Source organism: Orcinus orca, chromosome 10 (assembly GCF_937001465.1).
Source record: "Orcinus orca chromosome 10, mOrcOrc1.1, whole genome shotgun sequence".
Lineage (NCBI taxonomy): Eukaryota > Metazoa > Chordata > Mammalia > Artiodactyla > Delphinidae > Orcinus > Orcinus orca.
In genome coordinates, this window is record NC_064568.1 from 16297260 (window position 1) to 16323378 (window position 26119).

The window sequence follows — 26119 nt, forward strand, 5'->3', positions numbered from 1 at the left end:
TCTAATTAGTAGGTCTTATTTATCTTATCCAGTAGCCGTGTGTTCATTTTCACTCCGTCGAGCACTGAGTGGAGCGTGGGCCTTATCTCTCGATGCAGCAGTTCTCCTGATGCTGGGCATTTTCACTTCCTCGCCTCTGTAACCCTTCTGCTACCTAAGTGTCTCCTTAGCTGATCCTTGGACTGGAGGCTACTGTCAGTTCTGCTGAAGCTTGTGCCTCAGGGGCTATTGAAGACCAGTACTTGTGTTTGAAAACTGGTTCGAATTCTATTTATTCCTCTTCCATGTTTCCTCAAGACCCAGACCTTACTAGTTCACCCACCTCTATGATCATACTTTAAAGTCACTGAGTAATTTGCGGGCTTTCTGTCCTTGAACCCGTGGACAAGCAAAAGGACTTCAGTGTGAGTCTTACCACAACTTCCTGCCTGTGGCCCAGAATACAGAATGGCTTCTAGGGCTCTGGACTTAGTGCTGCTGACCTCGGCCTGGCGCTCCAGTTCTGTGTGGCAAGTGGAGAAATTCTGTTAAAAATTGCAAAAATTGTTTTGCCTCCCAAAGCCTACCAAGGTTTTTTTTTCTGCGATAAAATCTTGGCCGCAGTCTTGTCCAGGAATACGGTGTCTCCTTAGTCAACTGCAGCAGCCGGCCCTTGAGGCTTGAGGCCGCCCACCTCACCTGTTTGGAAACAGTCCTGCCTCCCCTGCCACTGCTGTCTGGCTTGGCTTACCTGCCTCTGCACTTGTGCTTAAGGCCCGGGTTGTGCTTTAGTTCCTGCCTCTGTAGAAATAGTTACTCACTTGGGGCAAAGCTCTGGTGTCTCTTTCTTAGGTTGGATACCTGCACACTGACCCTGAGGTGAGGACGTTTGTGTTAGTGAGTTTTTGAGGAAATGTGTCCTGAAGAGACTAGTAGGTAAGTAAGGAACAGGACAGGAAAGGGGAATAAGCCAAGCAGTGGGCAGATTCAGGGCAAATCCTGGCTGATCCTGATCCTGCGAGGAACTTGCAGTGTAAATTACCCCCCAAAGTCTGTCCCATTTTAAGGGAAGGGGGCTGGGCTTTCCACACATTCAGCTATTGGCTTTGGGTCACACCAAGGGATGTAATTCCCAGGAATTTTCTGTTCTGTGCTTGTAAAGGTGATCCATCTCTAGTAACACGAGGAAAGGCCTTTAATGGAGGTTACAGGTGACAGGTATGAATGTCTAGACACAAAGCATACAGAAACTGGGAGTGAGACACACAGGACCTGTCAAATGGATCCCAGTGAATCTTAGTAGAATACCAACCGTATTCCCTAAATCCTCCAAGTTCAAGTTACCATAGGCCCCAGGCTTGAATTCTTTTTCTCAGGTCATGGCTGTTGAACCCTCTTGGCCTCATATAATGTTTATCCAACCATTAACATTTATTTTTGGGACTTCTCTGGTGGCGCAGTGGATAAGACTCCATGCTCCCAATGCAGGGGGCCTGGGTTTGATCTCTGGTCAGGGAACTAGATCCCACATGAAGGCTGCAACTAAGAGTTCGCATACCACAACTAAGGATCCCGCACATCACCACTGAGGAGCCGGAGAGCCGCAACTAAGGAGCCCTGGAGCCGCAACTAAGAAGCCTGCCTGCTGCAACTAAGACCCAACACAACCAAATAAATAAATATTTTTTTAAAAAATAATTTTTTTTTCCCCATACACTAAAGTCCAAGACTCAGCCATCAACATTCATTTTCCTTACTCCCATTCTAAAATCTAAGACTAGAAACCACAGGTCTTAGTGTTTGAGAGCACCATTTGCTACAGCAACTTTGGCACTTTGATGTGTACTTCATATCACCCTGAGATGGCTCACTGAAGGCTGAAGGCTTTGAGAGGGCCCCCAATAAATAGAACCCGTTTACCTACTTACATTCTGAAACAATGGAAAATAAAGCAAAGAAGAGGCTATGGAAGCCAAATTGTTACCTTTGTTACTGGTAGAGGCCAAGTGGGAGAGCAGAGTTTTAGTGCTGTTGGCTAAGTGGGCTTGTTAAGGCTGAACCCTAGAACTAGCACATGTGTCTGTCCTCTAGTAAGCAAAGATGTACAGGGTAGGCCTCACTGCACAGACCCTGTTCCAGAAGATCAGTAGAACGAGCTTGGAATCAAAGGAGAGCAGCGTGTAGTGAGCTGAGCGTGTTCAGTTTATTGTTTCCGACAGGACCAGGCACTTGTCACTCCACATCGCCTGGAGGAGGGGAATAAGAAGTGCACTAGTAAGTTAATGAGATTTAGTCCACATGGAAGGAGTGAAGGAAATTGTTCTTCCCAAACACATATACATATGCTCACATTGAAGTGCAAACACACGTATTTAGAGTCTGCATTAGCCTTTCTTTAAATACAAATGAGAATATTTCCATTTGCTGTTGTTAAATCACTTAGGAATCCCTACTTAAATGTCACATACTTTTTTTAAAAATTATTAAACACAACAATTTCTTTGTTGGACAGCACTGATAGAATATTGTCTTGCAGTCATAGAAAATTGATGGCTGCCAAAATGCTTAACAATCTCCTTCTCTTTTGGTTTAGAAAGTTTTGGGACTGCCATTAGGAACTATGTTCTTGAGAGCAGTCACCAAGTGGACCTCAGTTACTAACTCCCAGTTTACAGAGAAAGACCAAGAACTGTTCCAATCTTGCTAATGCAGATATTCCTGTAGTTATTTTTCATAGATTACCAATTTTTCAAGGAGAGGGAATCCAGTAAATTATAACCAACAGTGTATTGAACCCAGCAAATTGTTCCCTCTTTGTATTCTCTTAGCTCTTTTACATAGTCTTAAATCTCCCATCAAATTGTTTTTGTTGAGCTGTGTGTCTCCTCCATGAAACTCTGAGCATCTTGAAAACAGATACCCAGAAGCCGTCATCAGGTTGTCAGCAGAGGAAATGATCTTGTGATAAAAGTCTTCACCCTTTATCTCCTCAAGATTCAAAGGGGCCTCCCTCTTGGAAGATAGGCAGGTGCCTTCTGTTCTCCACCAACTAAGTCACCGTAGGTGCCATATTTCAGATTTTGTAGTTGCTCTAGTGCTTATCCTGGTATGTGTCGCACAGCAGGAACTCAAACATGGTGAGTTGATTGCTGCCTGATACACATCTATCAAGGGTTAGGAGGCCTCTTGAAGTGTTGTGTTCATGACGGTCCCTGTGGCAGAAGCTTTAAGTGCCTGCTATCGCAGACTCTGCATTTCCACATCCATTCTATACCCCTCTCCAGTGAGCTCTGTGCCCTGAGAGGCTGACTCGTATGGATTACTCTAACGGACTTTCTTGCTGCCCAGCCCCACCTTCTAGTTGAGATCAGCCAGTGGATGACAAGACATCAGAGGGTGAGGAGAGTGCAATCACAGTGGTCACTCCATCATCTGTATCCATGTTGGGTTGTCATAAACTGGTTTTGTTCGTGAACTGGAGGCCACAGCTTCTCATACACAGCGCTCTGTTAAGCTAGAGCCCCTCTTCAGTGCCTGGTAAAACCTCTATTGTGGGTTGGATTATGTACCCCCCAAAAAGCTGTGTTGAAGTCCTCACCCCCTATACCTGTGAATATGACGTTATTTGGAAATAGTATCTTTGCAGAGGTAATCAAATTAAGATGAGGTCATACTAGATTAGGGTGGGCCCCTAAATAAACCCAAGGACTGGTGTCCAGTGTCCTTATAAGGATAGAGAAAGAGATTGAAAGACCAGTGGAACCATGTGAAGATGGAGTCAGGGTTATGCTGGTACAGACTGAAGGAGGTCAAGGATTGCCAGCAACAACCAGAAGCTTGAAGAGGTAGGGAAAGGGTTCTTCCCTGGAGCCTTTGGAGGGAGCCTGGCCCTGCCAACACCATCATTTTAGCCTTCTCTCCTCCAAAACATTGACAGAATAAATTTGTTATTTTAAGTCAGCTGCTTTGTGGTACTTTGTTATGGCAGCCCTAGGAGACATACATTCCTCCCTTTGCCCCTTTAGGCCTACGAGTGGTAAGAGCTCTCAGCTGTTGCTAATTTTAACATAATATCCCACGATAATTTTCTTTAACCTTGTTCATACATTTGTGAATAGTTCCTTGATTGAACTCTTCTCAGTTACACCTTTTGAATCTGCCATCTCTCTCTTGCTGGGACAACCTTGACTGGCACACTTAGTTTCCATTCTTCTCATCTTCCTTTCAGTTACAGAAAACCTTGCCCATTACCATTATTACTAAGTTTTGGCAGGGCACAGGTTCACAAGGTTTTTTGAAATGTCCAGGCTCCCTTGCAGCTAGGGGTGGACATGTGGCTAATTTCAGATTGGTGGGATATGAGTGAAAATGATAAGTTCTACTTCTGGGTTCCATTCTGTGGTTCATCGAATGATGGTCCTTCAAGTGTGCCCATGTCCTAATCACTGGAACCTGTGAATACGTGTGTTAACTTCTGTGGCAAAAGGAACTTTCTGTATGCAATTAATTAAAGAATCTTTAGATGGCATCCTGGATTATCCAGGTGGGTGGGCCCAGTGTAATGACAAAAGTCCCTATAAAGAGGGCTGCAGAGGATCAGGGTCATAGAGGTGTAATGAAAGCAGAGATTAGAGTGTTGGCTTTGAGATGGAGTAAGGAGACCGAAGCCAACGAATGCAGGCAGCCTCTAGAAACTGGAAGACCTCTAGAAGGAATGCTTTTGACACCTTGATTTTAGTTCATAAGATCCATTTTATAGTTCAGACCTCCAGAACTGCAAGGTAATAAGTTTAGGATCTTTTAAGCCACAAAGTTTGTGGAATTTTTTTTACAGCAGTAGTAGGAAAAAAATCAAAAAAGAAAACTACTTGTACTCCACTCAACTATTTTCCTTTTCCTCTGTGTTGAACTGTGAAAATGGTGGAAGCTAAACTGGACCTTGCAGAGGAGGAGGACGGAAAAAGCTGTAAGGAAGCTAGATCCCTGGGTGACGTTATGGCACAGAGCTATTGACATCTGACATGTGGACAGTTAAGAGAAAAAAAAAGTGTCTGTCTTATTTGGGTCACTGCATGATGTGTTTCTTTGTACCAGCTTATATGCTAACCATCACATATCATTGTTCTCCTCTGGCCATATTTGTCAGGATCCTTAATTTGTAAGCAGTATAGGCTGACTCTGTCTAAGCAGAAAGGGAATTTATTTAAAGGATGTTTAATAAGTGAAGGAGAAAATATCTCTGAGGGCCAGAGAGCTAAGCCGAGAATTTACACAGCCAAAAACCGTGGACCTCACACCTTTTGTCATGAATATCTTGACCCGTATAAGATCCAGGTGCTAGAATCGCTGCTGTGTGTTCTCCAGGAAATGTACCACCATGGCCATACCTCTCTACTGAGATGGATGCTGTCAGTCCCTGTGACTCTGTGCCATAAGCTTCCCATTCAGAGTCTGGGGAGGGTAGATTTACTGGTCAGAGCCTAGGTCATGGGCTCCATGATAACTGCAAGGGAGCCTGGGAAAATAGGTTTCTGGTGACTGAAAAAAATAGGTTTCTCATTCTGTTCTGGGGGATACTGCTTCAGAATTTGGGGAGAGCTCTCATGTGTAGGAAATGAGGATGGTGGCTACCCAGACAGAATGGCAGAAGTCCACTTCACCTGCAATGGGAATGTGAGGGTGACTGGAAAGTGGATTCCATTCTTACTTAGCAGTAACATCCTGGAACTTGGCACTTGCAGATGTAACCTTTTCAATAGACAGTGATGTGTCTGTTTTTAACTCCCACAATTTGAAGAATTAATGTGATTTTTTTTTTTTTTTTTTTTTTGGCTTACTGGGTTTCAAATGAAAAAGGTACTCTGAAGAGGGGAAATGAGAAGGCAGAAACATCTGCAACTTGGCAACCAAAAGAAGCATGAAAGAAGAGGTGGGTTGAGTAGCAGAATGTGTAGAAACAAATAGATGGAACCTAGCATCTGTGCTGGGTATGCTGTTTAAAGCCATTCCCCCAGAAAAGGAACGGGGTAGGGGGGCAACCCATTATTGAGTTGCATGATGCATTGGAACGTTGAGCTAATCAGGCGATCTAATTGACTGAACATCTGCAGCTGCTTTATCATTATTCTCAAATGGGTGTTCTCTCTTTGCATGCTGGGGATGCCTCAGTGTCTCCTAGCCTGTCTAATAGAAGCTCACTGGGGGGTTTACATTTTGACTGCTTTTAATTGCACTGAAATTCAGGTGATTAGATTTAAGGTCAAATACAGTAATTTTTTCTTTCTTTTGTCTGAACTGCTTTGAAGGAAAGGGTTGGAGAAGTTAAAGTGTCCTGGAGGGAGAGGCACTCCTGGTGACTTGAGTGAAAGTGCTCTGTAATTGTGTTAACATAAAGCATCCAGGCAGAGTTCAGTGCTGAGCCAGGGTTGCAAAGGGACAGGCAGAGAGGAAAAACCTTGTGCAGCCAGTGTTTTCAAGAGTATAGAAGCTTTCACCAGCTTATTTTTGAGCAAAAGGATTTACCTTTCTGGCCCCATCATTAGCCCCTCATTTTTTTCTTTTAAATTTATTACCTGGATATAATTTGTGTCAATGCCTAGGTCCTAATTATTTTCAGTAATCATTTTCTGGGTGCTGTTGCCATAGCATCTAATTCTTTGGCAAACAGAGAAGAAATAAAAATGATGTGTGTGCTTTGCCTTTAGACACCAAAAGAAAGATTTAAAGGGGGAAGAAAACACACACAAATGAGAAATTTTAAAAGGGAGAAAAACAATATTATTTTGGGAAATTATGAAAGTAACACCAGATGCAACCAAAGCAGGTCTAAATTTACTTTTACTCAGATCTGACTGTGTAAAACTTGGATTGTGTTTATTTTCACAGCTAGTCATATATACTAGAATCCATTACCTGCAAATATGTTAGCAATTTTTTTCTGTTTTGTGTTGTCAGTCGTTTCTGCTGGGAATGAGAATATAAAATGATGTGACTGGTGGAAATACGGGGAATATGCCAAGAGGCTTATAGGATCTCAGTCCCAAGGGTTTAGGTGAATTACTGTCCTGGCTGAGTCAGATTTGTGAGAATAGCTTACTCATATCTTCTGGAAACGTTTTCTAAGACTCATGCAGAGCTGCATTTTGAATGCTAAATCCAATTCAGTCTTTCTTACTTGTGAAATATATGGTCAGTAGAAATAAAAATAAAATGCATTTCTATAAAAAACATGATTGTATGTTCTCTTGGTGTATGAGAAGGCATTTGCTCTATAAAAAAATGATTTCAGGAAATCATTCATTTATAAAGTACCTGGTGAGTTTTAACTATGTCTGAAGTATTGTAGAAGGTGCTGAGGATGTGATGGCTATACCCAGTCCCTTTCTCATGGAGCTTCCATATGAAAGGAAAGGAGATGAACAATAAATGTAAAAATAAATGAACGGCATAAACCAGAGAGTGATAATGGTTATGAGGATGATGCAACAAGGTTTTGTAATGGAGGAGGCGAGGGATGGAGGACCCTTCTGGAAGGAGGCTTCTCCTGAGTGGAGACCAGAAACATGAGAAGAAAAGCCAGTCTGGGGCAGAAGGAAGATTCGCAGACCGACTTTAGCAAGTGCAGGTACCCTGAGGAGGGAATAAATCTGACTTATTTGAAGAACAGGAAGAAGGCCACAGTGGCTGGAGTGTAGTGCAGGAGCCTGAGCGTGAAAGAAGAGGAGGTTACAGGGAGAGACAAGGACCAGAGGTGGAGGTCCTTGTGGCCCATGGTCAGGAGTCTGGATTTTATTCCATTGACAGTGGGAAGCCATTGGAGAGTTTGAAGCCAGGGGCTAAGTGCTGATTTGGTTTTTAAACTTTGGCTACTGAAAGGGGAATGAAAAGGAGGAGGGCAAGAGTAGAAGCAGACTAGTTAAATGTCAATTTCAATAATCCTGTTAAGAGACTAGGGTAGTTCTTCCTGGGGTGATAGCCTGGAGATGGGAGGCACTGATTATTTCTAAATTTCTATAAATTTGTGTTTGCATTCATGTATACGCATAAATGTGTACATGTGTAAATAGACATAAATTTCATTATATAATTTATTTCATATGTAAAATTAAAAATTATAAGGCATTTATACAAAAGACATCGGAGGCATGTATAAAAAATATCTTGACTTCTCTTGAGGTTATCATCAATAATAACATCATCCATAATAAGGGGGTAGATCCAAAAAAGATAATGCTGTGATTTACGTCAGAGAGTGTTCCGCCTATGTTTTCCTCAGAGAGTTTTATAGTAATCAGTCTTACATTTAGGTCTTTAATCTATTTTGAGTTTATTTTTGTGTATGGTGTTATGGAATGCTCTAATTTCATTCTTGTATGTGAAGCAGTCTAGTTTTCCCAGCACCACTTACTGAAGAGACTGTCTTTTCTCTATTGTATATTTTTGCCTCCTTTGTTGTACATTAACTAACCATAGGTGTGCGGGTTTATTTCTGGGCTTTCTGTCCTGTTCCCCTTGATCTATATTTCTGTTTTTGTACCACTACCATACTGTTTGATTACTGTAGCTCTGTAGTATAGTCTGAAGTTATCTTTTTGGATCTACCTGCTAGAGTAATGAAAATAAGAATAAGCAAATGGAACCTAATTAAACTTAAAAGTTTTTGCACAGCAAAGGAAACCATAAACAAAGTGGAAAGACAATCCACAGAATGGGAGAAAATATTTGCAAATGAAGTGACCGACAAGGGATTAATCTCCAAAATATATAACCAGCTCAAGCAGCTAAATATTAAAAAAAAAAAAAAAAACGGGCAGAAGATCTAAATAGACATTTCTCCAAAGAAGACATACAGATATCCAGAAAGCACATGGAAAGATGCTCAACATCGCTAATTATTAGGGAAATGCAAATCAGAACTACAATGAGTTATCACCTCGTACTGGTCAGAATGGCCATCATCAAAAAATCTACAAACAATAAATGCTGGAGAGGGTGTGGAGAAAAGGGAACCCTCCTACACTGTTGGTAGGAATGTAAATTGGTACAGCCACTATGGAGAACAGTATGGAGGTTCCTTAAAAAACTAAAAATAGAGCTAACCTATGATCCAGCAATCCCACTCCTGGGCATATATCTGAAGAAAACCATAATTTGAAAAGATACATGCACCCCAATGTTCATTGCAGCACTATTTACAATAGCTAGGACATGGAAGCAACCTAAATGTCCATCGACAGAGGAATGGATAAAGAAAATGTGGTACATATATACAATGGAATATCACTCAGCCATAAAAAAGAATTAACGGGACATCCCTGGTGGTCCAGTGGTTAAGAATCTGCCTTCCAATGCAGGGGATGCAGGTTCAATCCCTGGTCGGAGAACTAAGGTCCCACATGCCGCAGGGCAACTAAGCCTGTGTGCCGCAGGTAGAGAGCCTGCGCGCCACAACTAGAGAGAGAAATCGGCACATCACAACTAGAGGAGCCCGTGCACAGCAACAAAGAGCCTGTGTGCCACAGTGAAAGATCCCCCATGCCGCAACTAAGACCCAACACAGCCAAATAAATAAATTAAAAAAATCAATAACCACTTGTCAAAAAAAAAAAAAAAAAGAACTGAGTAATGCCATTTACAGCAACATGGATGGACCTAGAGATTATCATACTAAGTGAAGTAAATCAGACAGAGAAAGACAAATAAAATACCATATGATACCACTTATATGTGGAATCTAATTTAAAAAATGATACAAATGAACTTATTTACAAAACAGAAACAGACTCACAGACTTAAGGAATGAATTTATGGTTACCAAAGGGGAAAGGTCGGGGGGATAAATTAGGAGTTTGGGATTAACATATACATACTACTGTATATAAAATAGATAATCAACAAGGACCTACTGTATAACACAGGACCTCTACTCAGTATTCTGTAATAACCTATATGGGAAAAGAATCTGAAAAAGAATGGATACATATATATGTATAACTGAATCACTTTGCTGTACACCTGAAACTAACACAACGTTTTAAATCAACTGTAGTCCAATATAAAATAAAAAATAAATTAAAAAAAATAACCCTTATCAGGCAATCACCCTTTACCAGGCACTGCGTTTGGTGCTCTATAGGTATTAACTCATCTAGTCCTCAAGAGGTAGGTGCCATTGTTATTCCTGTTCTAGAGGAGGAACTGATGGTAGCCAGCCAGTGAGGTCACTGCTGGGATCTGTACCCAGGGTTGTCTGGCTTCAGAGCGTGGGTGGTGCTGACACTGTGTACTGCCATGATTTATAGTGACAGGAAAAATAACGTGCCTATTGAGTTTCCCTCTGAGTAAATGATACAAGATCTTACTGTCCTTGGAGATGCATGTTCTGGACTCAGCGATTGGACTTCTGGATAATTTGAGTGCCCCAGGGTCTTGGATGCTAAATTCCATCATAACCGACACAGTTGTCTCCATGATTCTGGTAATGGGTGCCTAAAATACACTTTGGTGAGCCACACAATCTATATTATTATATTAAGCAATTGCATAGTGTGATCAGGAAGCCATCTAAAAGAGACGGGAAAAAATCGAAGTAAAATTAGAATGGCTGCATCTCCATTTCCTCTAAGGAGGCAGACTTTCTTCCTTTACTCTTTTTCTCCTTTGTGCTCTGCACAAGTGCTAAAATATTGCTCAGTGTTGCTTTTCTTTCTTTTCTTTTTTTTTTTTTTTGGTCCAGGTTGGTTGTGTTTGTCTTTGTTTATTTGAATCTTCTATGTTTACCCTTTGGTTCTGTCAAGACTGGCTGCCAGCGACAGAGCTCCCTGCTCGCTGGGGTAGGCTGGGTAAGTCACAAGGTGCCCACAGCCACTGCCAAACACCGAAGTCCCTGAGAACATGGGTTCCTCTGAGCTGCTGGGGAGCAAGGCTCTAACAAGGCCCCAGAGGAGCAGGGGCGGCCAGTGCCTCTTTTTTACTGCCGAGGAATCAGCAGCATCCCCGGGGTTGTTAATACCAAAAACCCCACTGATGCAGATCATTTGGGTCTTTGTATCTGAAGAATCACAGGGTTTTTTTTTTTTTGGAGAAAATAGCTTAGCAATTCTTCCTCTGCTTTCTTCATTTTGCAGTTAAGGAAACCAAGGTATAGGCTAGACAAGGAAACTTGGTAAAGCTTTCACAGTGTCAGAGCTGGGGCTTAAACCCACTTGTGTGAGTTTTTTCCTAGTAATTTTAATTATGAAAATAATAGCTAATTTTTATTTAGCTCTATGCTTATTACCTTTTGTGCCTTTGATTATTTAGTTCTTAACATGACTCCCTGAGCACAGGTCCTTTTATTTAACACCATGTTACAGGTAAAGAAAATAGTGTGTATATATAAGATATTAAGTAATTTACCCAAAGTCAGAGACACTAAATAGCAGGTTAAGGACTCAAACTCAAGACTATGAAAATCATCTTTATGCTGTTCTTTTTTCCATTTGACTCTTGAAATGATATATATCTGATTAAAAAAAAAAAAGAACAGGAGGACTCAGATCACCATTTTTAATATATGGCATAGAAATACATGGATGTGTCAGTCACAGTTGTTGAGGAATGTTGCAAAGATTTACTCCTAAAATTGGAAGGTACCTTAGATTGTGTTCTTTGGAAGACCAACTGTGAGACAGAGATCTGCATACCGGAAGTTTAGTTGGGAGTGCTCTCAGGATCAGGCCCTGTGAGAGAATAAAGGAAAGAGGATTGAACCAAGGAAGGAGGTGAACTGTGATGCAGCTACATTAAAGTCTAAGCCCCTCCTATGGGGAGATCTGGGCTGTGATGGCTCTAGAGGGTTGCTTTGCCCTGAGTTCTAAGATTGTGCCTTTATACCACCTTACAAAAGGCAGTAATTGCATGCAGGCTGTCATTAAGGAGGGAGGAACAACTTTGAGTGAGGTGATTGTCTTTAGCTGAATCTCTTTAGCTCCTGTACGACTCAGTCACCTGTATTTCCAGTAGCTGAGGTCATGAATGCCTCATTCTGAGGGGACCACTACAGTCTACCCCTATGTTGAACACATCCACTTGCTTTGGGTAATAGGTTTTGGAAACAGCTTCTCCAAGATTTTTGTTCGTCTTATTTTTTGGAGAAACTTACCAAAATGTTTTGTCCTATTAGGGGACAGCCAATAGGACAAAATACATGATTTACCTCTGCATTTGGTCTCCAAGTGCAAAATCTGTATATCATTATACAGATAATATGTTAAAAATACTGTATAAATAAGTGTTTGTGGAGACAGTTATTGTTTTTCTACTTTACTGTCCATTCTAGATTCTCTTTGGCTGGTATTTCCTTTTTCCTCTTTGTTTGTTTATTGTTTATCTTCTAGCATGAGGACCCTGAAGTGACAAGGTTCAAACTATAACTTAAAGTTTAGTGGGACTCTGGATATGTCCTCTAGTGGAAATGTTCCCTTTCTGCAAACAAAGATTCTTAAATTATCAGTTTCAGAAAATGTAAAGAAGAAATTTTTGATGTGGGTTGGTGAGAGTCACAAGTGAGGCCACTTCTACTTCTATTCCTTGGTTCCTAAATGTATGTGTTGTACTTATTAAGGACATAGCACCATAAAATGGTCATTGATTTAGGGCATATTCTGTGTACTGGAGAAGGATACTTCATTCTTGCAGGGAATCCTCTACAAGCTGATGCCTCACTGTACCTTCGAAATGCCATTACAGTGGTGAGACAACTGGGTATCCATATGCAAAAGAGGTTAGACCACTACCTCATAATATAGGCCATCTTATTTCAAAATAGGGATAGGCCTAACTATAAGAGCTAAAACTATAAACATCTTAGAAGAAAAGTGTAAATCCCCATGACTTTGGGTTAGGCAGTGGTTTCTTATCTAAGTGTCAAAAAAAAAAAAAGACAAGTTGGACTTTGTCAAAAGCACAACATTTGTGCTTTAAAAGGATACCATTAAAAAAGGGAAAAGACAACCAATAGAATGGGGTAAAATATTTTAAGTCATATACCTGGTAAGAGACTTGTATCCAGAATGAATAAATAACTTTAACAAGGCAACAGTAAAGAGATAAAGAACCCAGTTTTAAAATGGGCAAAGGATTTGAATAGACATTTCTCTAAAGAAGATATACAGATGTCCAGTAAGCACATAAAAACATACTCAAGACAGTTAGAAGATTAGCCACTGACTTGGAAAAATATTTATGAAAGATATTTCTGATAAAGAACCGTTATCCAAAATATACAAAGAACTCTTAAAATTCAGCAATAAGAAAACAAACAACCTGATTAAAAAATGAATCAAAGATCTTAACAGAGACCTCACCAAGGGAGATATACAGATGGCAAATAAATATATGAAAAGACGTTCCACATGATATGTCATCAGGGAAATGCAAAAGAAAACAACAATGAGATACCACTACATACCTATTAGAATGTCCAAAATCCAGAACACTGACAATACCAAATGCTGGTGAGGATGTGGAATGACAGTAAGTCTCATTTGTTCCTGGTGGGAATGCAAACTGTAGTAGTCACTTGTAAGATAGATTGACAGTTTATTACAAATGAAACATTCTCTTAGCATACGATCTAGCAACATGTTCCTTGGTCTTTACCCAAAGGATCTGAAAACTTATGTCCATGCAAAGCCCTGTATATGGATGTTTAGGGCAGCTTATTAATAATTGCCAAAACAGGGCTTCCCTGGTGGCGCAGTGGTTGAGAGTCCACCTGCCGATGCAGGGGACACGGGTTCATGCCCTGGTCTGGGAAGATCCCACATGCCGTGGAGCGGCTGGGCCCGTGAGCCATGGCCGCTGAGCCTGTGCGTCCGGAGCCTATGCTCCGCAACGGGAGAGGCCACAACAGTGAGAGGCCCGCGTACGGAAAAAACAAAACAAAACAAAACAAACCAAATAACCCAAAATATTTGCCAAAACACTGAGGCAACTAAGATATCCTTCAGTAGATGAATGAATAAATTAAGTATGAAACATACAGGTAGTGGAATATTATTCAGCATCTAAAAGGAAATGAGCTATCAAGTTATGAAAAGATATGGAGGAACTTTAAGTGCATATTACTAAGTCAAATGTGCCAATCTGAAAATGTTATATGCTGTGTGATTCCAACTGTATGACATTCTGGAAAAGTCAAAACTATGGAAACAATAAAAAGATCAGCGTTTGCCAGGGTTTAAGGGGAAGAGAGGGATGAGTAGGTGGCGCACGGATGACTTTTTAGGGCAGTGAAACTACTCTTTATGATACTTTAATGGTAGATACGTGATATTAAACACTTGCCAAAACTCACAGAAGGTACATCACAAAGAGTGAACCCTAAGACACCCATGGACTTTGGGTGATAATAATGTGTCAGTGTAAGTTGATCAGTTGTAACAAATGTATCCCTCCGGCGTGGGAGGTTGATAGTGGAGGAGGCTGTGTGTGTGTGTGGAGGTGGGGAGTCTACGGGAAATGCATGTATTTTCCACTCAGTTTTGCTGTGAACTTAAAACTGCTCTAAAATATAAAGTCTGTTTTAAAAAGTGGCCTTTATATTTATCAGGCTGACAGCTTCTTGGTATTGTGGAATGTTAAGACAAGTGGCCTTTGTACCATTGCGCCCTCTGGCATCTCCATGGCTGCAGAGTAGTTTTTTTGACCTGAGGCGGTATTACATGTGAACTCATGTTGGATGATTTAGACACCCGGTAAGCCCTTGTATAGTGGTGCTAGCGTGGACACATGGGCAGAAAAGGCAAACCTATATCTAAAATATAGATCAATTTCCGTCAAGATGAATTACTGTACCTTCCAGTATGGAAGGAGTTTGATATAATCAACCCATTGCCAAGTTGCTTGTTGATTGCTTGCGGGATAGTACCATTCTGGGGCCTCAGCACTGGTCTCTTGATGGCAGGTTGGCCTAGCTCTGGTGAGTGGGGAGACCATGCTTTTGGGCCCATCCACAGCCTCTATCTGTGCTGCCATTCCATTCATACACCAGCTCTATGGTAGATGGTGACAAAAGTGGCTGATACCATCTGGTGAGCTCTTCTGCCTGACTTGGGTATTTGGTGACTCTCTGCTGTCTGTTAACTTGTAAGGTCTTCACATTTTGTTCCCATTCCTATTTCTGCTCACGTGACTGTTCCCCAGGTTACCCTGTCCATGGTCTATAATTCTTCATTATTTTAGGCTCCTGACCAACATAGCCAAACTATTTACCACTGCCTGTCAGTCCCTGTATTCTTACCTTGGGGTACTTCTTTCTCTTTTAACAGAAAATGGGTGTTCTGCCCATTGTGAAGGTTTTCCTTCACTGCTGTCTTTCAGGGTCATCTCTGATTGAAGATGTGGTACAGTGGTTTATGTTTGATTTGCACCCACATACACAACGGGCTGGTTTGTCCCTGCTCATGCCTGATCGCAGGAATGCCATTTTCATGTTATGATGGATTTCTGATATGCCTGCGTGACCATATGATTTGGTGGGTTTGACTGAACCCAGGTTGTGATGGTCAGTTGCGTTGCAGTGGTTATATAATGTCCCATATAATGTCAGGCATCTCTCTTTACCAGGGCTTAGTGGCATTCCTGGGACTTTTTCAAGTGATGTGTAATTCTTCACTGCAGATGGCATGTACTTGCTCCAGGACCCTGAGGGGATATGCTGTGATTCTCTTATTGGGACTTGCCAGAAATTTTACAGTGTGTTTACCCACCATTGATACCTCTAAACCCATAGCATCTGCTGGGTCATATGGCCCTAGGAGAAGGGCCATTTGTGTTACTGCCTTGGTCTGCTGTGGAATCTTTTCCTGCTCTGGGCCTGCTCAACCTTTGCATCACATGGTGAACAGGTCAGAGAAGTATTCATAAGCAAAGAGGCCAAACTGGTGGTGGGAGGTTTGACATACAGTAATTTGTCCTTCGCTTTGATGAAAATGTCCCCACGTGCCCCAGATCATGGGACCATAAAAATAAAAAAATTTAAAAAATTAAAAAGTTTGGCTATGAGTAAGACCCCTGGATGTTGGTAGGGTTTTCCTCCCACCTTCTGGAACACATGTATTTTATCAGGTTTTTAGGGTTTTTTTTTAACATCTTTATTGGAGTATAATTGCTTTACAGTGGTGTGTTAGTTTCTGCTTTCTAACAAAGTGAATCAGCTATACATATACATATATCCCCATATCTCCTTCCTCTTGCGTCTCCCTCCCACCCTCCCTATCCCACCCCTCTAGGTGGTCACCAAGCACCGAGCTAATCTCCCTGTGCAGGGTTTTTAACATCCTTGACGTAACTTGCTTATTTGGTCTGATTAACATGATGTTATTGGCATAATACCATGTTCTGCAGAGGGTCCGTGTTGTCTAGGTCCCTTGAAACTATATTATGTCAATGAGTGGAAGAGTTACCATATCCTTGGGGCAAGACTGAAAATGTATACTGTTGTCTGTCCCAAGCAACTGCCTGAGAAAAATATGGAAAACTCAGCAATTCATATTATGAGTCCTACATAATTTCAGTGTCAAAAGCTGTTATGGTATATTAAAAGGAAGTGACCAAGATACATGTGATTTTAGGAAAACTAATTCTAACTAAAATGTAAAAATTCTAACTAAAATACCAATAATTGGTATTCAGCAGTGTATGAAGAGGATAATAATTCTGACCAAGAAAGGTTTATTCCAGGAAAGTAAGAATATTTTACTGTGTCATCAGAGACAACAGGTTATTTTGGAAAAATCATATGACCATAGTAATCCGATAAGGTCCAGTTGCCACTCCTCACTTAATACATAGACAGAATAAAAACAGAAAATATTTAGATATGAGAAAGGCTGTGTACCAAAAATTGTCAAAGCCACATGTATTCATCTAAGTTGCCGACCACTAATATTAAATTAAGAAATTGACAAAAATGCTGTAGATCACCATTATTTCCAAAAACACGTTATTAGCAAATCAACATGATTTGACATAAGAAACAGACAAATCAATTGGTGGATTAGCATATAGAATCAGAAATAGATACTAGTATTTGTAGGAATTTAATATATACCAAAGTTAGCATTTCAGTGTAATGGGAAATGGTTGCTTCATTTAAGAAGTAGTACTGGCACAAATGACTATCCATCTGGAGTAAAATTAAGGAGGACCCCTTGCCTTACTGTGTGTGTGTGTGTGTGTGTGATAGATAACTAGATAAATATGAATTATATATGGATTAAAGAGTTAAATATGAACAAAATAAAATTGTAGAAGGACATTTAAGAGGCTACATATTTAATTTAGTGATGAGAAAACAATTCTTAATCAAATATAGCAACCCAGAAAAAAAATACATATTTTCTATGTAAAACTTAATGTAAATTAATTAGATAGAAAATATTAGCATAAAGAAAATCAGTAGGAAATATATGTTGAGGAAAATTTGCAAAGTAGATGACAGGTGCAAAGGGTTAATATTGATAATATACAAAGAGTTCTTACAATTTGACATTTGTAAATTATATGTCTATATGGATAGTTCGATAGAAAAATGAACAAAGAAACAAACTAGCAGTTCATGGAAAAGTAAAACCAAGGAGCTAGCAAATATATAAACAGATGCTCATATTCATGACAGAGCAACAGTGAAAAAGTGATGACATTTGCTTTCCTGGTAGAAATACAAATTTTTTCACACCTTTAGAAAAGCAATCTGGTGTTGTCTTAAAATTTTTTAAATTACATTTTACATATATTTTCATTTCTGGTAATCTATTTAATATACATCAAAGTGCATGTGTGTGTGTTACATGAGATCTATCAAAGCTTTGGAAAGGGTTGAACACATATACATCTACTCGTATATTATATAACTATTAAAAATGATGTGTGAGAGTTATGCCGTTGACTTGGAGAAATTTTCATCGGGTGCTACTAAGAATAGCAAGTTGCAGAAAAAACTATAAATTTTCCAAATCAATGACACTTCATGTAAATATACATGTGTGAATGAATATGTATGTATGAATGTATACATGTATGTTTAAATTAAATAAATTAATAAATATAAGGAAAACTATGGAAGAATAGCTGTGCTATTGACTTATTAACCTGGAAGAAGTGAGATGGGAATGACAGTTACGAGTGTGGATCGGGAAAAGAGTAAAGTGGAGAGAAGAAGTAATAAAAGAAAATAATTTTACTAAATCAAGAAAATTTAAACAAAATGAAATAAAACAATAAATGGAAATTTAAAAATTATTTTGGATGCCTGTGAATGTAGATAGTTGTTGACTGATGGCTTAAATTATCAAGAAATGAAAGCAAATGAAGATGAACTTTAAAAAGTTACTAAGAGATGGTGCAGTTGAGTGGTTAACAGCAAAGAGTGCACCCAGTTCTCAACTCGGTCCTTCATCTCCTGAGTATGGTGCATATGGTGCAGGCTATCATAATCAAGACAGCTTTATTGATGTTATGATTTAAATGGTTCATGTTTTGTTTGTTTTTGATTATCAGGGTTTTTTTCTGGTAGCAAATCACACAACCAATTTATATTATTTGCTTTTTATCACTGAATATCTGGGTATCCCTAAACAATGAGTTTCATATTTAAAGAGTCTATGTTTTGTCAGAACAAAAGAAAACTCAAGAACTTAACCTTGAAATGCAATTTAAATAAAAGATCTTCCCCTTGATCATAATGAATTTATAGCGTAAATTAATGAAGCTACCATGTCTGTGAATTATAAATAAAATAATTACACTGATGCCTGTGAATAGACAGGTGGAGTTTTATGGCCACTTCAGGCGTGGTGGTGGCATTTGAATCTGGTAAAACTGACACCAAATGGATTTTGAGTTATTAAAATATTATGGAGGGTTGAGTGGATTCTAAGAGGATGGTTTCCACAAAGCCCTAATTGAGGATGGGGCTGGTCAAATAGCATATGTACCTTCAGAAAATTATTTTGACAAAACTGAAAAGACTAAATTGACAGCCCATCAGAGATTAGAGAAATGTTTAGGATAGATTTCTGTTTAGAAAATTTTAAAGCAAATAATAGACATTCTAATTTTAGTTTGGGGTAATAGCCACTAATTGCTGTGAGTTAACTAGTGGGTTATTAAAACAATAGCTCTGCAGGGCAAACACCTCCACAGTGTCTCCTGGAACTTATCATATTGTCATATTGTATATGGTGTTTTAGAATTATGTCAGGTTTTTTTTTTAAGATTGCTTGTTCTTTACCTTATAATTGTTTTTAAAGACTTCTCCGTTATTTCTCAACCTCATTATACCAGAGAATCACCTAGGCTATATGTATAAAGCGTACATTCCTTGATCTTACATTGGTGTCCTCCTTAGTTAATCCAAGAGTGGGAAGCTGGCTGTATAATTGCTTTTTAAAATAAGCATCCCAAGGGATTCCGAAGGGGATGGTTTAAGCCTTATCTTTCTAAAAGCCCTCATACATTCTTTATTTTAGAGTAGAAGATTGTCTATCTTCAGCCTCTCAACTTTAGAAGATTTATTATGGACTTATAAATGACAATGTCTATCCATCATTAAATAACTTTTAGTGCAAATGCTAAAAAACTATATTGCAAATACTATATTAAAAGCAAAACATGGTTCAGTGTTCAGCAAGATGATCTGAAACTGGATAAAGCCTCCTTTAAATTTCAAAGTTTCTCAACGTCAGCGAAGTTATACTCTTGAACTGGTCAATGTACATTGTTAGATCTTAAGGTTGTGAGTTCATATCATAATTTATTGAGAAGGAGTTCTAATAACGTCTTTTCCCTTTCAATGCCAGCCTGACCTACCATGTCACTTCCTCCAATTTGTTTCCTACCTTGTGGTCTGTGATCAATACAGAAAAAACAGTTTGTGTTCTTTCTGACTCTTGCATTCCTGGAGTTTCTGATTAATTTATCCTCAATGACTCTACAAACTCCACCATTGCAAATTGAAAGTTTAACTTGAACTTGCCAGTCAAGTATGATGAAAAACCATTTGCAAAGAAGTAATAATGTTCGTTCGTGGTCTTTGAGCTGTCTTTGTACTTGACCTTCCTTTCCACTGGAAAGACTCTTAATTTGAGGGCTTGGTTGGATGATAGCCACATCGCTGCTCTGTCCAGTCACATTTCCCATACTGTCTCAGTTGTTCTGCCCAACCTTGGCATTTCTGTGGTCTTCTGTTTGGAAAAGTGGGGCTGTCAGGTCTTTGCTAACCATGGTCCACACACAGGTTTGACTATATATCGCCTCTGCTTGTGCAGTTGCTGTAATGAAGTGTCCCTCTGGTTTTTTTGGGGGGATAGAAATAAAAATTAATACCTGTGCATAACATATCAATGTTACGAATATCTTCCAGGTAAAATTAGATAACAGTATTGAAGATCTAATGTGTAGTACTCGTGACCGTCTACTAAATTAATTTATATCATTAGACCTGGAACTATTTTAGCTTATTCGTATTAATTCACATTTCCTGTGAATGAATTTTTTATCTTTCTCCATTTTGGATTTCAGAGTGTTTTCACTTTAACTACTTTTTGTAGAAAAACAGTAAGTGTCATAACCAACTCTTTGCCAGGAGCATTAAATCCCCAAAGTCTTAGCTTGACTACATCATTTTTGAACTGTTCTCAGAAGATCTGTTACCACCAGAGTTTATTGTTCCCAAGCAATAAATTTTGTGCTAGTTTTAAACCTTTTCTCTGGTAACATTGTCTTTTTAAATGCCTACGTGTTCTCTTTTATCTTGAAGACTGTATCCCAGTTTCCTACGTGTTTTCTGCCTGTTGAATACTATGAAACTTAACACACTGTTTTTTACTGTCAAGTCATCTTGGGTAGCATTGAAACTGTGTTCTTTTAATGAGTACTTTTTATTTTATAAAGGAAATATAAAGCTATAAGATAACTTTTATGGTTGTAGAAGTAGAAAGAAAGAAATAGAATCAGAATTAATGATTTTTTTGCACACTATTTACACAGTATGTATGAACTGACACATTTACACTGCTAGCTACAGTAAATCAAGCCTGTGTGGTTACTGTTGAGTCATGTCGGACTGGAACAGTCATTGTTTCAGATTCATCATATTATCTAATACTACTTAGTGCATTTTAGTAGAATAATTACTGATAACTTACTTAGTGATTCTCACATAGCTGAGTTGATCAGAATTACATTAAGAACTTTTTCAAATATATACATTCTCAAGCCTCAGATTTGTCTTGGGTAGATCAAAGATGTGTGGATTTCAAAAACTCTCCCTCGTAGTAATCCACTATTTCAATGGTCTGATTTATCTTATTATAATTTTGCAAGTTGCTACCAGGTTAATTTCCCTGTATCACTAATTCATTCATTCATTCATTCATTTTTGGCTGCACCTCGCAGCTTGTAGGATCTTAATTCACCGACCAGGGAGGGATTGAACCTGGGCCCCGGCAGTGAAGGTGCCAAGTCCTAACCGCTGGACTGCCAGGGAATTCCAAAATCACTTCCTTAAATATATCTTTATTCCAAGGCCTTGGTGGTTCCTCCTATTTATAGAAGGAAATTCATACATTGTAGTGTTTCATCAGCCCCTCCTCACCCTAGAGAAGGCTGGAACGTGCTACAAATACAGCCTTAATTCTAACTTATATCATGCACTACAGACCCATGGCCATTGCACTAAACTCTGGGTGGCTTCCTCTTGAACCCACGGTAGACGCTGGCAGTCAGTCATGGCATTCCTTCCAGGTGAACTCACTTTTGGTCTGAGCACCCTTCTTAACATAGTTTTAGAGAAAGCTGTAACCCAACAGTGAGTTGACATGCAAAGTAAAACCATTTGCCATCATATTCTAGCTGAACTTTTTGTTCTAGTCTCCATCTTTATAGTGTTTAGGGAAAAAACTGTATTATTTGCTTTTATAGTGAAACATTTCATTCATAGAAAAGCATATATGCTGCATGTACATAATTTATAAAGAACAATAAACTCTCATGAGCTCTCTGCACACCTAAGAAAGAGAACATTATCAGTGGCTTTGAAGGCTATTTTATGTTCCTTTCTATCCCAGTCTCTCTCCTTACCCTAGATGTTGGCACTGTTTGAATTTTACATTTATCATTTTCTTGCTTTTTGTTTTAGTTTTTATTATGTATTCATGTACCTCTGTACAGCTGTTAAGTTTTGTATTTTTTTGAAGTTCACATAAATGGGATTCTACTCTGTTCTTCTGCAGTGTGCTTTTTCATTCAGTATGTTGTTGAGATTTCATTATGTGGATGTGTAAAAGTATACTTCATTAATTCTCTCTGCTCTGTAGTATTCCACGGACTGAATCTACCACAGTTCATTTATCCAGTACTTGTTGAAGGATGTTGGGTTGTTTTATGTTTTTGCTACTACCCATAGTGCTGCTAGGATCGTTTTTGTACATCTTGAAAGGCGTACGTACATGTGCAAGAGTGTCTCTAGTGTGTGTATATCCAGAAGAGGAACTTCTGTGCCTTCACTTTTACCAAATGATGGCCCGTTGTCATCCATGGTAGTTAGTATGAAAATACGCTCCAGCAATCAGGGTAGAAGAGTTCTTTTTGTTTCACTGACTCACCAACGCTTGATATTCTCTAACTTTGGAACTTCTGCTGATGGTTTTATCTAGATTATGAGATTTTTGGTAATGTTTGACATTCTTCTTTTTCACTTTTTATATTTTATACAATGAATTTGTATTACTTATTAAATTAAAACCAAAAGTTTAGAATATTTTAAGTGGAAAAAAGTAGGCTACAGAACGATCTGTTATGATTGCAAACATGTAAATAAAATATACTACCCATCTGTATGTATGTGTGTATATGTCTATATACATATAAAATAGACAAATGCTTAATTAATATTGCTTGATTCAGTGAGGCCACTTGGCAGTGTCATGTATTCTTTGTATACTTGTTGGCTTAGGGATTAATTATGTAGTTTGGATAGAGAAAACCAGAAGAAAGTCTTGGACAGGTAGGAGGTGGTGTAGAGGAGTGAGAATAGAGAGAGAGAACTCTGGGGATTGTCTACCAGCTATGTCACTAATTAGCCAAGTGCAAATTGCTTAATCGCTCAAACTCAAATTCCTTAGTGTAAGACTAATGCCTACCTTATCTTTTTGTTTGAAGTTTAAATGAGGTAATCCATGTAAAACACTGTCTGTAGAACATGGCATGTAGTAAATGCTCAGCAAACTTCCGTGAGCATCTGCTTGGAGAAACAGGATGTGTGTAAAGCAAATAACAGTACAGGAAACATATACTAACTGCCAAAGCCAGGATGATATATCATTTATAATTAATCAGTGTTCATATAAACCCATTGCTTTAAGGATAGATATTTTAACTGTTAAGCACTACATGAAGGGAAATCCCCCAGACCTGAGGATCTAAAACTGTTCCTTATTATTTGTCTATCCACACTTTTCCACATTACCCTACCCCTTTTACTGAAGAACCGATGAGGGGAATCGCTGCAAAAAATCTCAGAAAAAAAGTATAAGCAGAAATAGAAACCAGAGAGGAATTACGATGTTCAGAGAGCTGGCTTTCTATTTCAAGTATCTACTTCATCGAGCACGGATGGCTGCCAGCCCTCAGAGAGAGAAGTGTTTTGCTAGCCATGCACTTCCCTAGTTCTTAGAAACTTCATCCCCTGGAGTGGTAACCTTGTAGAAGACGAGCTTCCCTAACAGAACATGCTTGCATGACAGGTCATGCTGGGCTGGATTTTATGTGTGCGGTTCTAGAAGGCTCTCTGCCAGGTCATTCTGTCACTTCTTAGAGCAAACGGAGCCTACTTTCTGAACAAATACCATGTGGAAGTGGGGAGTTAAGCCTTGATATTTAGATTGCATTGTATCTACATGTTCCTTTTTTCCTACTCCTTTCCTGTCTTAGTTCTTCACCCACCCTCTCCGTCCCCTCCTCACACTCTCAAAGGAGCAAGGAAAGTACAAGCATGTCAGTGCATTCAAATGTAAAAATGAGAAGTGATAACCGGTACGTAACAAAAAAGCAGCACCAGAATTTCAAGGTGGAAATATCTATGTAGGGACTGCCTGGAGGACAGTATATTAAATTATTATTTTGTTGTTGTTCTATCCCAGAAGGAATGGATGTTTTAAACTGATGAAAGACACACATGGATATTTTAGGAAGCAGAAATATAGCAGCAAAGTCTTAAGATTCCACTGGAGTGGACTCCAAATTACTTTTCAGTAGCTGGGTGATGATAGACATATTACTCCCTTAAGCCTTAGTTTCCTTCGCTCTAAGTGGGAATAGTCAAAGCCTTTCCCTCAGAGGGCTGTTGGGAGGATTAAATAAGCTCAGTGCCAGGCACAAGATAGTCAATAAATGACAGGAATCACTATCAGTATTTGTTAATACTTAGAAACATTTCTCAGCACCGCTATTCGGTACTGAATACTTGCAATAAATCGAATCCTGAAATTTCAAAGTGACAATCCTGCCGTAAAGGGCACATTAAGTAGTAGGATCTCATTGTCATCATCCATCCTGTGCTAGGTGTGTGTTCTTTTACCTCAGGCCCATGTCCATGGGAGACCCTCTGTTGAGAGGAAAATATCTTAGTGCACATTGAAATTAATGGGCAGCTTTCATTTTAAAACATTAGAAAAAGATCATTTATATAGTGAAAAAATCCGTATAATGTGAAAACATCCACTAAACTATTTTTTTAATGTACTGAGGGTGATAATCAAAATATTAGGAAGGGCGTGGTATTGCCGTGTCAGAATGGGTGGCAACTCAGCATAATTGCCCTGGCTGTACTATTCACAGCTGAACTAAGTAACAACCTTGAACCTGGCTGAGAGAGTTTGGGTTGCGGCTGCAAATCTTCAGCCATTTCCTGTCTTTTAGTAGCTAGTCCCTGTTTAACCAGCAGCTTTGTTTTTGATTTTTTTTTTTTTTCCTCCATTCCTGTTTCAGGGAAGCACATCTCCCAAAAACCACACCACCTCTCAAGGACCTGAATATCCACACATCCTTTGGGTCCTTATATCATAAAATATGTAAGTTTTCAACATGCCCAAATGCCAGTAAACATTATCTATTCAAATATACGTGCTCCAATAAAATAGAGCGGGGTCCCTGGTGGCGCAGTGGTTGAGAGTCCACCTGCTGATGCGGGGGATGCGGGTTCGTGCCCCGGTCCGGGAGGATCCCACATGCCACGGAGCGGCTGGGCCCGTGAGCCATGGCTGCTGAGCCTGTGCGTCCGGAGCCTGTGCTCCGCAACGGGAGAGGCCACGGCAGTGAGAGGCCCGCGTACCGCAAAAAAAAACAAACAAAAAAACAAAAAAAATTAGAGCATCTCCAAAATGAACATTAAACACGAAGGTCTTTATTGCAGTACACCAGAATATACCTTTCTTGTTGTTCCTTCAAGATGTGTTTCAAAGCATCAGTTTTGCTAAATAAAATAATACATGTCTGACATCTATAGATGTCAGATAATTGGGCTCAGGAGGAATAGACGGGGAGAGAATTTTCACAGAAGTTCAGCATTCTCAGCTTTCATAGCTTGTGATAAAACCTTAATCACTCTGCTTTCCAGCTGCAAAATTAGTAGATTATGTAACCAAAATAAGGAACATTCTTATTGCACCAAAGTGTTTCACAAAGGGTTACTAATTAATCTGCACAAAATCCTTTCAACTAAGTATCACCCCCAAGTTTATGTAAGAGGTGTTAAGGGTTGGAATCGTGACCCCCCCCCCCAACCCAGGTTCAGATGGCACGAAGAATTCCACTTCCCATTTTTCTGTAATTCAACTTCAGTGTGTGTGTGTGTGTGTGTGTATTTTAATGGCAAACCCTCATCCTGCCTCCCCAGGTGTCCTGTTATATTTCTCAGAGGCTTCACAGAGCCTGTGCCTTGGAAATTGAGTGGTAACGACCAAGACTTGGAAGGATGGATCATAGGTCGTTCATCCGTTGAGGTTGTCTCTTCCCGTCAGGCTGCCTATCCCAGTTCCTGTTTCTTGGCATCTTTCCCAAGTTCATCTCCCTGAGAGCTCTGGGTTCCTCCCTCTTG